Here is a 14,709-nt window from a genome sequence, read left to right as displayed (position 1 = left end):
GATAAAAAACTTACTTGGACGCCTCATTTTCTCAACATAAAAGCTCAACTTAACAAACGTCTAAATTTACTAAAAATTGTTAAAAATCCAAAGTATAACCCATCACGCCAACTATTACTTCACTTGTACAAAGCTCTGATACGTAGTAAAATTGAATATGGAAGTCCATGCTTTATAAACCTGTCAAATAAAACTACTAACATTCTCAAAACTGTTCAAAATTCCTCCTTGCGCATCTGCATAGGTGCTCTCTATTCGTCTCTAATTGATAGTATTTATTGTGAAGCTGCAGAGCTTCCTCCTAATTTTAGGAAAATTCTCATGACAAACAAATTCTTAACAACTGTTGCAAATAATCCATCTCACCCTCTTCAAAGGTCACTCAATGTCTACAGCTCCCAGCATTTCCTCCATACTTCAGGTCCAATCCCAGAATTTATCAAAAATATGAACAACCTACAAATTGACCTGAAAAACCTAATACATCAACCAATATCTTATCCCCCTTGGTCTCTCAAACCTATACAGATGGAATTTTACTTAAGAAACTACCCAAAACATGATCACTCCCCATTATTAATCAAGAGTCATTACTTAGAACTGTTATCAAACTATACTGAATATAACTTATGCTTCACAGATGGTTCAAAAATTTCTAATATTCATACTGGTTATGCTTACTCAATTAATGACAAAGTTCTCAGTTTTAAAATTCACAACTGTGCCTCAATTTTTACTGCTGAACTCACTGCCATAAAACATTGCCTAATAGATATAATTTCCATTCAATCAGAAAATAAAAAATTCTTAATCCAAAGCGACTCACTAAGTTCACTGCTATCCATTCAAAACATTTTTTCTGACCATCCCATAGTCCAAGACATACATAAGTCCCTTTTTAACCTCCAATATTATGATTACTCAATTAGCTTCATGTATGTTCCCAGCCACATAGGTATCACTGGAAACGAAACTGTTGATAGATTAGCAAAAACAGCCGCTACCCCCTCCCCTCTTACCACTCTCACTCCTGATGACATTAAATCTCTAATCACTCACAACACATTTACTAACTGGCAGAACTTTTGGTCACAACAAACTTCAAACAAACTCTTCCAACATAAAAAAACTACTCTCCCCTGGAAAAATCTAGGCCACCTGAACAGAAAAGAAGAAATCCTAATTACCAGACTAAGAATAGGCCACACAAAAATTACTCATAACCACTTATACCAAAAAGAACCAAAACCCTCATGCCAATTTTGCAGAAACGAACCCATATCCATCCAACACATACTTTTCAACTGTCCCCAACTAAAACAAAACAGACTTACCCTACAGATAAAAGAAAACCCACCTACTATCCCTGACGAACCCTCAGAAATACAAAAATTCATCTCCCTAATAAAAAACATCAACCTCACAAACCAAATCTACCCCCCCCCCTTACGGGTGTAATAATCTTGTAATTATAAACACCCAAAAAAAAAAAAAAAAATTCATATAATTTTATTAGGTTGGTTCTTCTTTGAATTTTCTTGCGATTTTGTATGCTTCCATCCCCTTTCAATTTCCATAAAATATAAACTCTCTTTAATATGTAGTTTATCGATCAAAATCAAGAAAAAAATTGTTTCTAAATTGAGAGGCATTTTTCATTATTTTTTTACTCCTGAAATCCCGCATAAAAAAGTACTGGCAGTAACTGGCAGTATACTTGCAGTATAACTGCAATTGCGGCAAAAATACTGCCAGTTACTGGCAGTTGCCAGTAAAACTGCCAGTAACTGTGTGTGATAACTGGCAGTACAGGAAGTATTTTTGCCGCGTTGCTGTTGCCCTTCCACTCACTGACAGTTCCCAATTAGTAACCGGCAGTTTGCATCCAGTTAATGGCAGTTTACAAGCAAGAACTGCGTGGCAAAAATACTGCCAGCAACTTTTTTATGCGGGATGAAATAAAACAAAAATCCAAGAGAATTTTTTCAAGCATAAGTTCTTGTAAATGACACCCCCTACAAAACATCCTTTGGGTTCCCTAGTTTTGTTGGTCTCTCTGTTTACAGCCCCGCTAAGTTGAAAATGAAGTGCAGAAATGAAAAGACAAATTTGGAAGCACAAAAATACGAGTAAGTAGAACTCGAAAATTTCTAAAAAATTGGCGTCATTATTAAAAACTGTCGTTGTTTCCGATTTTTATTTCTTTTGCCCTTGCTTTGCTTGGGCCACTTGACTTTTTTCAAATTTTCTGGAAAATGATTGTTCTAAAACAGTGAGATAGTTTTACAAAAGCTTGAGTAATGAAAGAAATGAAAATTTTGCAGGCCATTGCATCGAATTTCTGAGTTTTTCCCCCGTTTGTGTGTTATTCTTATAACTTCGCACAAGATGTGTGAAAAGTGATTCCTTACGTAACAGTGAAAGGGTTAAACCCCAAATTTTAGCTTTACAGGTTAATTTGGTAAAATTTTGCAATTTCGACAAACAGAACTTTCTAAAAAGCTGCTTGAGGCTGTAGAACTGCTCAAAACGATTTGAAACCGTTTCCAATTGATTGATTTGACAAGTCAAAAACAGTAGTAAAATTGATAAAAAAAATTTTGCTACACGCGTTACAAGTATTATTTATAACAAATTAATGAGAAGCTCTTTATATCTGGTTATTACAAGATAGTCGTTATAAATGCAAAACCTTTTAGTACGAGAGACCGGATACAACAAGCAAAAAACTCTCACGCATTAAGCGTGAGAAGACCGACTTTTCGTAAAATAAATATCTTTTACGAACGAATTGATCCACTTTTATTTAAACAGTGATTCGCGAACGAACTGATTCGTATAAGTGAATCGTTCGCGAACGAATCGATTCGTACAAGTGAATCGTTCGCGAACGAATCGATTCGTACAAGTGAATCGTTCGCGAACGAATTAATTCATACAAGTGATTCGTTCGCGAACGAATTGATTCATTTACTCAATTTTCAATGAATCATTCGCGAACGAATTGATTCGTATTAGTGACTCATTCGCGAACGAATTTATTCATAAATTAAAGATTCGTTGGCGAATGGTTCTTTCAAAAAATTGATCAATTCGTTCACGAATGATTCACAAAAAATTGAGGGTCGTATACTTAATAGGAATCGAGCAAACCTAGTGAGATTTCAAGTTTCATCGAAATCAGTTCAGCCATTTCCTAGGTAATGAGTTTTGAAAAATTCTGAAAAAAAAATTTGTCGCTCGACAAATTTGAAAGCTTTGAGCTTTTGAAAATTTTGTTTTCGATTACGCGCGAAAGCTACGAACTTTTGGATCATGGTGCAAGTCTGGCATCATAGGAATGGTGGTGGACTTGTGATACTTCAAGTTTCAGAAAAATTGGTTCAGTCGTTACTCAAAGTAATGATTTTTAAGTGAAAAATGTTGAAAAAAAATTTTGTCGCTCGATAAACTTGGAAGCTTTGAACTTTTGAAACACGATGATGGTGACAAATTGTCCGGCTAGTATCCAAGGGCTGACATTTTGAGTTTCATCAAAATCGGTTCAAAGGTTCCTGAGAAATGAATTTTTAAATGAGTTTTTAAGTGAAAAATGTTGAAAAAAAATTTTGTCGCTCGATAAACTTGGAAGCTTTGAACTTTTGGAACTTGATGATGATAGCGAAATCTCCGCTAAGTAGTGTAGTTCTGAAATTTCAAATTTGATCAAAATCGATTCAGCCGTTGCTGAGAAATTAAATTTTATGTGTAAATTCACCTCATCACATACGAGTACTTAAATATTTAAGTAAAGACTTGGCACACGAATTCATTTAAAATTGAACTTTTAAAAAAATTATTTCTCAGGAACGGTTGAACCGATTTTGATGAAACTCAAAATGTCAGCCCTTGGATACTAGCCGGACAATTTGTCACCATCATCGTGTTTCAAAAGTTCAAAGCTTCCAAGTTTATCGAGCGACAAAATTTTTTTTCGACATTTTTCACTTAAAAACTCATTTAAAAATTTATTTCTCAGGAACCTTTGAACCGATTTTGATGAAACTCAAAATGTCAGCCCTTGGATACTAGCCGGACAATTTGTCACCATCATCGTGTTTCAAAAGTTCAAAGCTTCCAAGTTTATCGAGCGACAAAATTTTTTTTCGACATTTTTCACTTAAAAATCATTACCTTGAGTAACGACTGAACCAATTTTTCTGAAACTTGAAGTATCACAAGTCCGTCACCATTCCTATGATTTCGCACTTGCACCATGATCCAAAAGTTCGTAGCTTTCTTACGTAATCGAAAACAAAATTGAGCTTTTTCAAATTTTCGGGGGGTGACTTTGCACAAAATTTATTAAAAATTTAATTTCTCAGCAACGGCTGAACCGATTTTGATCAAATTTTAAATGTCACAACTAGGCTACTAGCCGAACATTTTGGCATCATCATCAAGTTCCAAAAGAACGCAGCTTACAAGTTTATCGAGCGACAAAATTTTTTTTCGAAATTTTTCAAAACTCATTACCTAGAAAACGGCTGAACCGATTTTGATGAAACTTGAAATCTAAGTAGGCCTCTACGATCTCTATAATTTCGCATATTCACTTCGATCCAAAAGTTCGTAGCTTTCGAAATAAATAAAAAATTCAAAAAAAAAATTGTATATATATATCTCTACACATGAAAAGTGGTATTACGCAGCCCATACTAGATAAACCTCAGACTTTTTGCGGCCCATCTGGACTTTTCTGTTTTCACTAGCCACAGACATTACAAACAAGCCAACGCAGTGTAAATATGAGGCAGAATACCATTAAAGACCTGCATTATCCGATTTTATGAACTTGGCGTTACATGCACGAGCTATTTGAGTTCCTCACCTCTCTGGAAGCGAATGAAAACATTTTTTTGATGGTGGAAAAAGTCTGGGGAATATCTACAAAACATACACTTGAGTGGGGAGCCCTCCTTGAAAATTGAAAATTGGATTACAAGCCTAAATATAAGTCTTTCTCCAACCTGATTGAGTATATACCTTCATTCCATAGCCCAGCAGTGAGCTGCTTTGAGAACACATGGAAAAAATCAAGCGCGCCCTTGCTAGTGCAAATCAAACATCGGTCCGCAAAAAGTCAGTGAAATGTCATGGGCTGCGTAATGTATGGGGGCAGTCTATATATATAAATATTCTAGGGGGTAAACTCGTAACTTTTTTCTAGATTAACCAGCAAACTCATAACGTTTTGACAAACTCGTAACCTTTTTAGGACGTGACTTTTCGATGAGGTGCCATATGAATCTACAAGGTGTGGGGAGTCTACTGGCAAAGTTTGAGCAGGGACGTGAGATTGCTGTTTATACAATTTCACTTTTGACTCAATTTTCAAATGAGTACATAGCCTAATTAACAGGTATGAGGATATGAGGAAAAGGTTTTTATTGCCAAGAATCATTTTTTACGTTTTTTACGTTCTTTTTGGTGATTTTGGTGGTTGAAGGTCTCCTCTTTCACATGGCGTGGTCAAAAATCGTCTAAAATAAATTTTTGACTGCTGAATTTTAATTTAGAGTTGATTATACAGGTCCGAATTTTCGTGTTTTTCAACCTAAACATCAATTTTATGGGAAAAGTGTGCACCCTAAGAAAAAAATGCAATGAAGGAAATTGTAGAGAATTAAATTTCCTTTCTGCTCAGAGCTGGTTATTTTTCTGTAGGATGCTTTGTTAAAAAAGCATTTGGGAAAAACGGAGACGTATGAGACTTTTAAAAAAAAGCTTTTCTGAAAAATTGATGTTCTGGCAATGAAATACCTTTCCACAGGTGACCCAAAAATCAAGTTAACGAATATAACGCGGCCTAACATCGAGTACTATCAGGCCTATGGGGTGACGCGTCGAGCGTATGCACAGCAACGAAGTTACAGAGGGGTCTTGAGATTGCTGTTTATACAAAACGTTATGAGTTTACCTGTATGCGGCTATATATATAGGTATTAGTATCCAGACTTGTCAACTGTTGAATGGGTTAATTTTACTATACAAGTGGACTGACCAACTTGTCAACTATAGTTGACAAGTCATGGGTTAATTTTACTATACAAGTCAACTATGAGTTTTCAGAAACTTCCACCAGAGGTCGCATGGCTTAGAAATTAAGGCGCGAGGACGAACGCAGGGTCTACAGTTGATTTGTAGTGAGTAGAATGTGATGTGCTGGTGGAGATGTATGCAAATACATCGATCCTGAGTGTACACGACAACAAATTTGACTCGAAATATTTCAGTATTTTATTGGCCAATTGAAAAATTAGAAACATCAAAAATTTTTATTTTGTTTAAGCTTTCTTGTGGTGTCTTAACTTTCTCAAAATTCAAATTACTTTGACTCCATTTTCAAAAATTTTCTTCAAAATTCAGCCTAAAAATCTGATTACTTTTTTCAACACATAGATTTCTTAAATATTAGATTGAATCTGTAAATAAAATTTTAATAAGTGATATAGAACAGAAATTATGCCAATTTTAAAATTTTGTTCACTTTTCAGTAAATATGCCAAGCATAGTTGACATGTCTGGTCGCAAGCAAATATATATATCTATATATATAAACCTTATATAAGGAAACCTGAAATTTTGGGAATGAGCCTATCGTGATCTCAGACCCTCGAAACGCAAAGAAAAGTCACTCCCCGACCCAACTTCCACTATCGCAACAAATACAATACTCCACTTTTCTCCGAAAAGTCGGTAAAATGTCCGGTCCCTTCAATCTCGCTGTAAGAAATTTTCACTGTAATTAGTTTATTAATGTTTTAAATGCATTTATTTTGTTCAATTTGTCGAGTAATTTCTATTACAATCTGAATGAATGATGATAAATGATGTAAAATGACAATTTATCAAAATCAAATTGGGGAAAACATCAAAAATTTCAAGGCCCAAAACCTAAACAATTTTATTTTAGTTGGGAGATTGTTTTGGGTTCAAAATAATTATATTGGTTCTGGGATAAGTTTTGGGATTGGGTTTGAATTGGGATTTAATCTGTTCTGGTTTAGGGATCATTTCGGACCCACAGCCCTAGTTTTAAATGATGGAAGTTTCTTTGTTTTGAGCTTGTTCTGTGAGTTTATTTAACTGAAGAAATTATTTTAGCAGTTTTTTTGTAGCAGTTCCCAAATGTCACCAAAGCACATCGGGGCAGATACTCGTTTAATATTATAGAATATATTACACGACACTAATTTCCCCGTAAAGTAAACTTTGAAAGACCATTTGATGACTGCAGCATTTTTAGAACCGTGGTGCGGACAGATACGTGGCCTACAATGATTTAATTTTTAATTTTTAACCGTTCTGGAACCTCCAGAAATTTTTTTGAAATTCGAAGAAATCTTATTTATTAAAAATCAAAGCTCTTCTAGTTCCACTGATTCGTCGTGATGGATTTCCTTACACAGTAGGTATGTTTTTTGGTATGACCAACTTGTTGACAGTTTTTACATTGAGGCAGCTCTCTTTTTATAGCTGGAGGTTCTATCTTCACTTTAGTGTGCAACAAGAACCCCATTTTGTAAAATGGTCTTGTTGTTTTCTTTTGGGCTAAGATACACATAAAGGAGTGGTAATGCTAGGTACCTTGTATGATTTTTTACTCACAATTTCTCCAGATTCATCTTTTTTCATCCCTGTTTTTTTTTTGATAATTACATTGGTCGCATTAATTTCATGTACAATTTTAATCAATTCTTATTTGATATCACCAGGTGAAGTTGAAGGGTGTAGCTCCCTCATAACTACCTAATAGGGTTTATCTTGTTTCAACTGATATTTCGACAGTTGCAATTTTTTAGACTTGAGCCCTTTTCATTTTCCAGAAGTCTGGGTGATGTTTTTTAAAATTTTTAATCCAAAATATAGCTTAAAAATATAAAAATGGAAAAAAAAGTGAAAAAGTATAGGGCAAAACGCGCATTTCAGGTTGCATACATGCGCCTTGTGAATGGTAGGCTAAACCTTACAAGTCTAGCTGTAAACAATGCTGTTCACTTCTACTTTTTAGCTCGTCAAGTCAATTTTCTCGAGGAAGGCCTTTGAGGATTTCAAAAAATGTAGTACCGTTGGAAAGGGAAGAAAATTCTCTACAATTTTGATCCATAAAATAATAGGGTCCTCGAGATGGTTTAAAAGTTCTGCCACCTCGAAGTTCAAAGTGGACGAAACAATATGTTAAATTGGCTACCTTTTTTAACTTGTCAAGTCAATTTTCTCAAGGAAGACTTTTGCGGATTTCAAAAAATGTAGTATCGTTGGAAAGGGGATAAAATTCTCTACAATTTTGAGCCATAAAATAATGGGGTCTTCAAGATGGTTTAAAAGTTCTGCCACTTCTGCCACCTCAAAGTGCAAAGCTGACAGAACAATGAGTTGAATTTTTCCGCATTTTTCTGCTCCTTAAGTCAATTTCCTCAAGGAAGACCTTTGAGGATTTCAAAAAATTTATTACCGTTGGAAAGGGCACAAAATTCTCTACAATTTAGAGCCATAAAATAATGAGGTCTTCGAGAAGGTTTAAAAGTTCTGCCACCTCAAAGTGCAAAGCTGATAGAACAATGAGTTGAATTTTGCCGCATTTTTCTGCTCCTTAAGTCAATTTCCTCAAGGAAGACCTTTGAGGATTTCAAAAAATTTATTACTGTTGGAAAGGGCACAAAATTCTCTACAATTTAGAGCCATAAAATAATGGGGTCTTCGAGATGGTTTAAAAGTTCTGCCACCTCAAAGTGCAAAGCTGACAGAACAATGAGTTGAATTTTGCCGCATTTTTCTGCTCCTTAAGTCAATTTCCTCAAGAAAGACCTTTGAGGATTTCAAAAAATTTATTACCGTTGGAAAGGGCACAAAATTCTCTACAATTTAGAGCCATAAAATAACGGGGTCCGCGAGATGGTTTAAAAGTTCTGTTGCCTCAAAGTGCAAAGTGAACAGAACAATATGTTGAATTGGCTACCTTTTTCAGCTCCTTAAGTGAATTTTCTCAAGGAAGACTTTTGCGGATTTCAAAAAATTTAATACCGTTGGAAAGGGGACAAAATTCTCTACAATTTAGAGCCATAAGATAATGGGATCCTCGAGATGGTTTGAAAGTTTTGGCATATCAAAATGCAAAGTGGACAGAACAATCACTAGCTTGAAGCCTACAGAATGTAAGGGGAATCAAGATCCGCAACCACTTATACGCTGTGTGACGTCAGAGCGTTTTGCTCTATTGAAAATGATAATTTTTTTCACAATTTAGCTCACTGAAAGACATCTTTCTCAGCTCCTGTAAGGGTTACAAGTTTTGAACTTTTTGTACCTTTATTTGAGCTCATTCGGCCACCGTTTTAGATCCCCTGTTTTCCAAATTTTGAAAGAGTGCAAAAACTACCCGTCCCGAGGTATTCCTTACAAAAGAAATTATAACATACCACTTTACATCAAAGAATCAAACAGATATTAAGAAAACGGTCGATGGAAAGAAAGGGGTAAGAAAAATCACCGGTATACGAAGGAGGACGGGAGGAATATCCATTTACGATAGAACGATATCAAAGGTACGTTTCGTAGATACAACCACTTATAGACATGAGTACACATACCGCACACGTAACGTATATCTGCAAAGCTACACCACCGGCAGCAGACCCTAAAAACGTCGACGGGAGGTTGAAAAGGTGGCCAAAATTGTGTAAAGTTTGGTTAGCATAATATAAATACATACATAGTAAGCATTATAACCATAAGGATACAGGATAGGCAAGCACAGGAGACCAACGAACGCAGCAGCAAAGTAGAAAATCTCTTCTCTCGTATATGGAGGCGATCAACGTCGGTCGGCGGTGGGATGGCGGCAGGGCACCGACAACAAGGCCCAAGGGTTGGTGGCGGGTCTGGGTATACGAGTATTAGATTATAATAGTTTTTTAAGTTGGAAGTAAATTAACCAATACTGCGAATATAGCGGCACAGCGGTACGGTGAGGCCGTACAAAAGCATATGATTTGTGCGTAAAAATGCACCGTGACGCGCAACTGCTGTTGTATGCCTCCGTCTTCTTCGCCTCCATCGCCACCATCGCCTCGTGGTGAGACGGACGATAACGGGATAAGGATGCGTGGCGTGTCGTCGCAGGCGCACTGGCTTCCACCATCGAGGTTCGGTGAAAAGATGAGGAGGAATTTTTCACATTGGCTGAACGCGCCGCGGCGACTATTACGTGCCGAGTTGGTGGTCTGGTCGGACTCGTGTGTGAGACGACTCGCTTTTCCGAAGTGACAAGTTTCGCGTCGACAACGTCCAAATATCCGAATTAATTCTAAAAAAATCGGTACTCGTAAATTTAATCGAATTTTTTCCCCCAAAATTTAAAAACCTTTCCTCGACTCGTCCGCGCGAAGTGTGCCTAAACAACTCGATTTTAAAAACTCGGAAAATTTTCAGAAAATTTGGTCGTTGCTCTTTTCGTCTCTATAATATTATAGTTGGTGGAGTTTTTGTTGAAGTGTTCGCGATGTGCGGTTCGCTTTGTTACCAGTGAGAAAAGGTTGTTGTCCTGTGATAAGTTTTTTACTCGATTGGTAGTGTAATCGGTGTTATTTATTATTTTTTTCTCTCTATTTTACTGGTGTGGTGTTCTGTGCTGTGCGCGTTTGTTGTGCTGCCTTTTTCATCGTCTCTATAATAAACCATCCCGGTTTGTGTGCTTTTGTATTGTGTGTTTTCGCGGCTGCTGGGCTCATCGCTTTCCTTATACTACATATTCGTTCCTGTAGCCGTCGTCGATATACCTATATACTTGGAGGTATCTATCAGCCCTCGTATAACCTGGCATTTTTTTACCTCTTTACACTCTCAAGCTGCTGGAAACAAGCGAAAAGGATACGGTCGCTGAGGCGCAGATTTATCGAGGCCAATATGCGAGAAACGGTAATCTGAAAAGTTTTAATTAAACCGTTCCTCTTTGGTCGAGGTTTACGAGGAAATTCGATAACGTCGACGCAATTTTTAAACGCAGGCGGAGGGGCAGGGCACAAGAGACGACCATATCGTGTACACTATACTCTCTCTCACTATACTACGATAGCTGCTCTCTTAAATGACCGTATGTAAACTTTTGTGCCGCTTAATGGATTCCATTAAAAGGGTACTTAGAAATACGTATAACTACGACAGCGACACTGCTGACTAGTGACTATACCACCCTGAGACGAAGGCATGAATTTTTTTCTATTCTTTATCCTCTTTCATTTTCACTTTATCAAATTATACGTATATAGCGAACGAAGCTCCTTGCTGAGGCCATTCGACCGGTACTTTGCTGTGTGCTAAGGTATCGAGGTGAAGTTTTGATTGACTTGGTACGAGAGGGGGGAGGTAGAAAGCTTGTAATACGAAATGAGGACTAAAAGGATGAACTATACAGGGTGGTCTAGTTTTCCATAGATGAAGTGTCTCATCCTTCTATTCGATAAGTAACTAGGAATCTTTTTGAACTGGGACCCTCCGATTTAAACCAAACGATGTTAGATTGAAAGAGCAGACCCTGAAACCCCTGTGACCAAAATTTTAGATTCTGAAGTTCATTTTTGGATTTTTGGCATATTTTTGAAAATTTGAAAAATTCTAAAAATCAGTGTTATTGGAAATTTTTATTTTTTTTCAAACAAAATAACCCAACGTGAATATAATTACGTGATTCAATTCACCTCCTCCACTCGCCTCAAAAATGGCAAGTTTCAGGATTTCCTGGAGCCTCCAGCGAGTTTTCGATTTTCTCCAGGAATTTCAAATAGCTCTGGAAAGACCAAAAAAGAACTTCTACATCTATCATTTTCCTTGGTACTTGTTGAGTAGCTTTTCGACCATTTTAGGCGGTTATCAGGAAATTCCAAGGATGAGAAATAGCATTTTTCACTTGAAAACAGTCAAAATTTGATTTTTGACCAATTTTTAAATTTTTGAAAAAAAAATTAATTCATTTTGTTTGAAAAAAAAAATCACAAGATATGTAGTTGGAAAATTGCCAAACACCTAGCTCATCTAAAAAAATTTCCAAAAACCAAAAAAGAACTTCACTAAAATTTTTGGTTGAGGGGGTTTCTGGACATGCTCTTTCGAGCTCCTCGCTCGGTTTCATTCAAATCGATGAAAATTTGAAAAATTTGAAAAAAGAAGTCCTATTGGAAAATTTTTACTTTTTTTAAAGGTATTTTTTTCAAACAGAATAATCCAGCGTGAATAATTATGTACTTCAATTCATCCCCTCTACTCATCCCGAAAACGATAAGTTTCAGGATTTTCTGGAGCCTCCAGCGAGTTTTCGATTTTCTCCAGGAATTTCGAATAGCTCTGAAAGAAGCAAAAAAGAGAACTTCAGATTCTTGGGTAGCTTTTCGACCGTTTTAAAGGGGGGGGGGGGGGTTGATCGGGAAATTCCGAGAATGAAAAAATGACGATTTTCGCTGGAAAAATGATTCCTAGTTCAAAACTTGATTTTTGACCAATTTTTAATTTCAGAAAAAAATTATTAATTCATTTTGTTTGAAACAAAAATACAAGAAAGTTGTAAAATTGTCAAACAGCTCATCTAAAAATTTTTCCAAAAATCAAAAAAAAACTGCACCAAAAATTTTGTCTGAGAGGACATGCTCTTTTGAGCTCCTTGCTCGATTTTATTCAAATCGAAGGGTGCAAGTTCAAAACGTTCCCTGGTAAGTACAAAGATTTTCCTTTCGTCGTTGGAAAGTTTGTGCTGAACCCTCTTGGGTGAAATAATTCAAATCAATTTTCCACCAAAATCTCATCATGAATTATTAAATTTGATTTGTGCCAGAAAAATTTGTATTTTTCAGTAGTACAGCCTTCCAGGTTTTGTTTTTTTTTACGGGTGTACCTATGCAAAGTTACGAATAATTTAAACCAGAAAAATACTTGACCCTCAAACATCAAAATTGTGAAAAAATTGATGGACGTTTGAGCTTTTTAAATTAACATTCCGTTATCCCCTCTTCTCCAAAAAAGTTGTGGTTTAAAAATTTTGAAACCTAAATGTAACAAATATTTTTTACCTCAAACATTTTTTGATCAATTTTTTTTTGAATTTTTTGTAGGAAGGGTTTTGTGAACAGAATCAAAAAAAAAGTATAATGAATGTCGAATTGCCAAGTTCTTGGAGTCATTTCACACTTTCATCCCTCTCATCAACAGAAACTTGAAATATTTAAGAAAAATTGAGCCCTTTGGTTCAATTTTTTACACCCCTTCCACCCCTCTCAAACATTCGATAGTTTTAAAATTTTCATTTAAAAAATGAGAATGGAAATTTTTGCTCCAATATTATTATTATTTTTTAAAAAAATTAATGTTCGTTCATTTATAACTTTATTTTAGAAGGGGGAGGGGGGTTAAGGATACATCAGTACAGGAAAATTAAAAAGAACAATTCAAATTTTTTAAATATTTATCTCGTAAGATCTTTTTTAAAGAGTAGAGGGGTGAAGAAGAAAGCACGAATACTGAAGCTTCGTGTCAGTTTTCATTCCTTCTCCTCCTCCCCCTCCCTCCCCTCCCCCTAAAAAAGCTCGATGTTTCAAAATTGTGAAAAAAATTGGAATGGAAATTTTCAACCTAAAATTTTGTTGATTCATTTTTAGTTTATAAAAAATCAAAGAACTTGTCTTGTAAATAACCTTTTTAGGTTAGGAACAAAAATAAATGGCAGAAAAAAATTTCACTTCCGACCTTTTTAGAGAGAGGATGGTTTGTGACCCCAATTTTTTCGATTAATTTTCACTTTTAATGTTTTGGAAGGAAAAAAGAAGAATTATCACTTTTGCAATTTTCAAAAATGATTCTGTAAAATTATTTTCATTGGAATTTTTTTTTATCTCAAATTATTATTAGTAGGGACCTATACTCTTGTATCTCAAATTTACTCAAAATTTTATACTTTTTTATTCACGAGAATCAAACGAGCATGCTCGATTGGGTCAGGGGGAAGGGGGTCAAGATCGAACGAGAAGTCTGGCCTCCAGATATAAATTTTGATGTAAAAATGGTAAACTTTGGTGTAAATTTTTCAAAAGTAGGTAATGAAAATACAGAAGAAAATGCTGTAAAAAAGGCTGCGGTGTGTGAAAGTAAGAAAGAGGCGAAGATTATTTTGCAATGTAATCGTAAAATAAAAAATTATGACCATTTTATGCTCCTCTCGTCGTTTTGTTTGGTGTGCTGTTTTTAGTACATATTTTCGTAGAAAATCTCGAGTTTGGTCCAGCCCCTAAAAAATAATTCTCCCTTTCCTCTTTCCATTATTCTTGTATGAATATCAAGTAAAACAGCTTCCTTATTGAAATTTCATTAGTAAAGTTAGTCGGTCAATATGCAACAGACTTAGTGTAGTTGAAGTTAATTTCTTACCTATCAGATGATTCATTCATCATCATTATAAGAATAAAACTGAATTTATATTTATAATTATCATTCTCGTGTTGGTTAAACTCACTTTTTTCTTCGTATCTCGCCACCGACGAACTCTCGTATTCGCGACATCAACGTATGTATGTAGATGTACCTACGTCTGCACTCTTCATAGAAAAGTAAATGAACAGACTGATCGATTGTTTACTCAAGTACGAGTACAATGCTATGAATAGCAAAGGTACTCTACCCACACCC

The 14,709-nt window shown here is 35.6% G+C and overlaps 1 protein-coding gene and 1 non-coding gene across 4 annotated transcripts in view; both read left to right on the top strand.

Annotated features, from left to right (window-relative positions):
• Positions 1-14,709, top strand: part of LOC135836989 (uncharacterized) — a 321,905-nt gene that overhangs the window by 14,790 nt on the left and 292,406 nt on the right. Inside the window, exon 1 of one of the 3 annotated variants that reach the window (XM_065352090.1) lies at positions 10,243-10,959. The exons of the other annotated variants lie outside the window; for them this stretch is intronic. The gene's annotated coding sequence lies outside the window, so the exon portion shown is untranslated. Of the gene's footprint in view, positions 1-10,242; positions 10,960-14,709 lie in introns of those variants that run through there. 3 annotated transcript variants of the gene reach the window in all.
• LOC135838264 (small Cajal body-specific RNA 8) lies at positions 7,187-7,322 on the top strand. Its single transcript, XR_010557354.1, has one exon. It is a non-coding gene; the product is annotated as a small Cajal body-specific RNA 8 (non-coding RNA).

Source organism: Planococcus citri, chromosome 2 (assembly GCF_950023065.1).
Source record: "Planococcus citri chromosome 2, ihPlaCitr1.1, whole genome shotgun sequence".
NCBI lineage: Eukaryota > Metazoa > Arthropoda > Insecta > Hemiptera > Pseudococcidae > Planococcus > Planococcus citri.
Note: the sequence above shows the minus strand (reverse complement) of the source record. Positions and strands in the feature narration are given on the sequence as shown.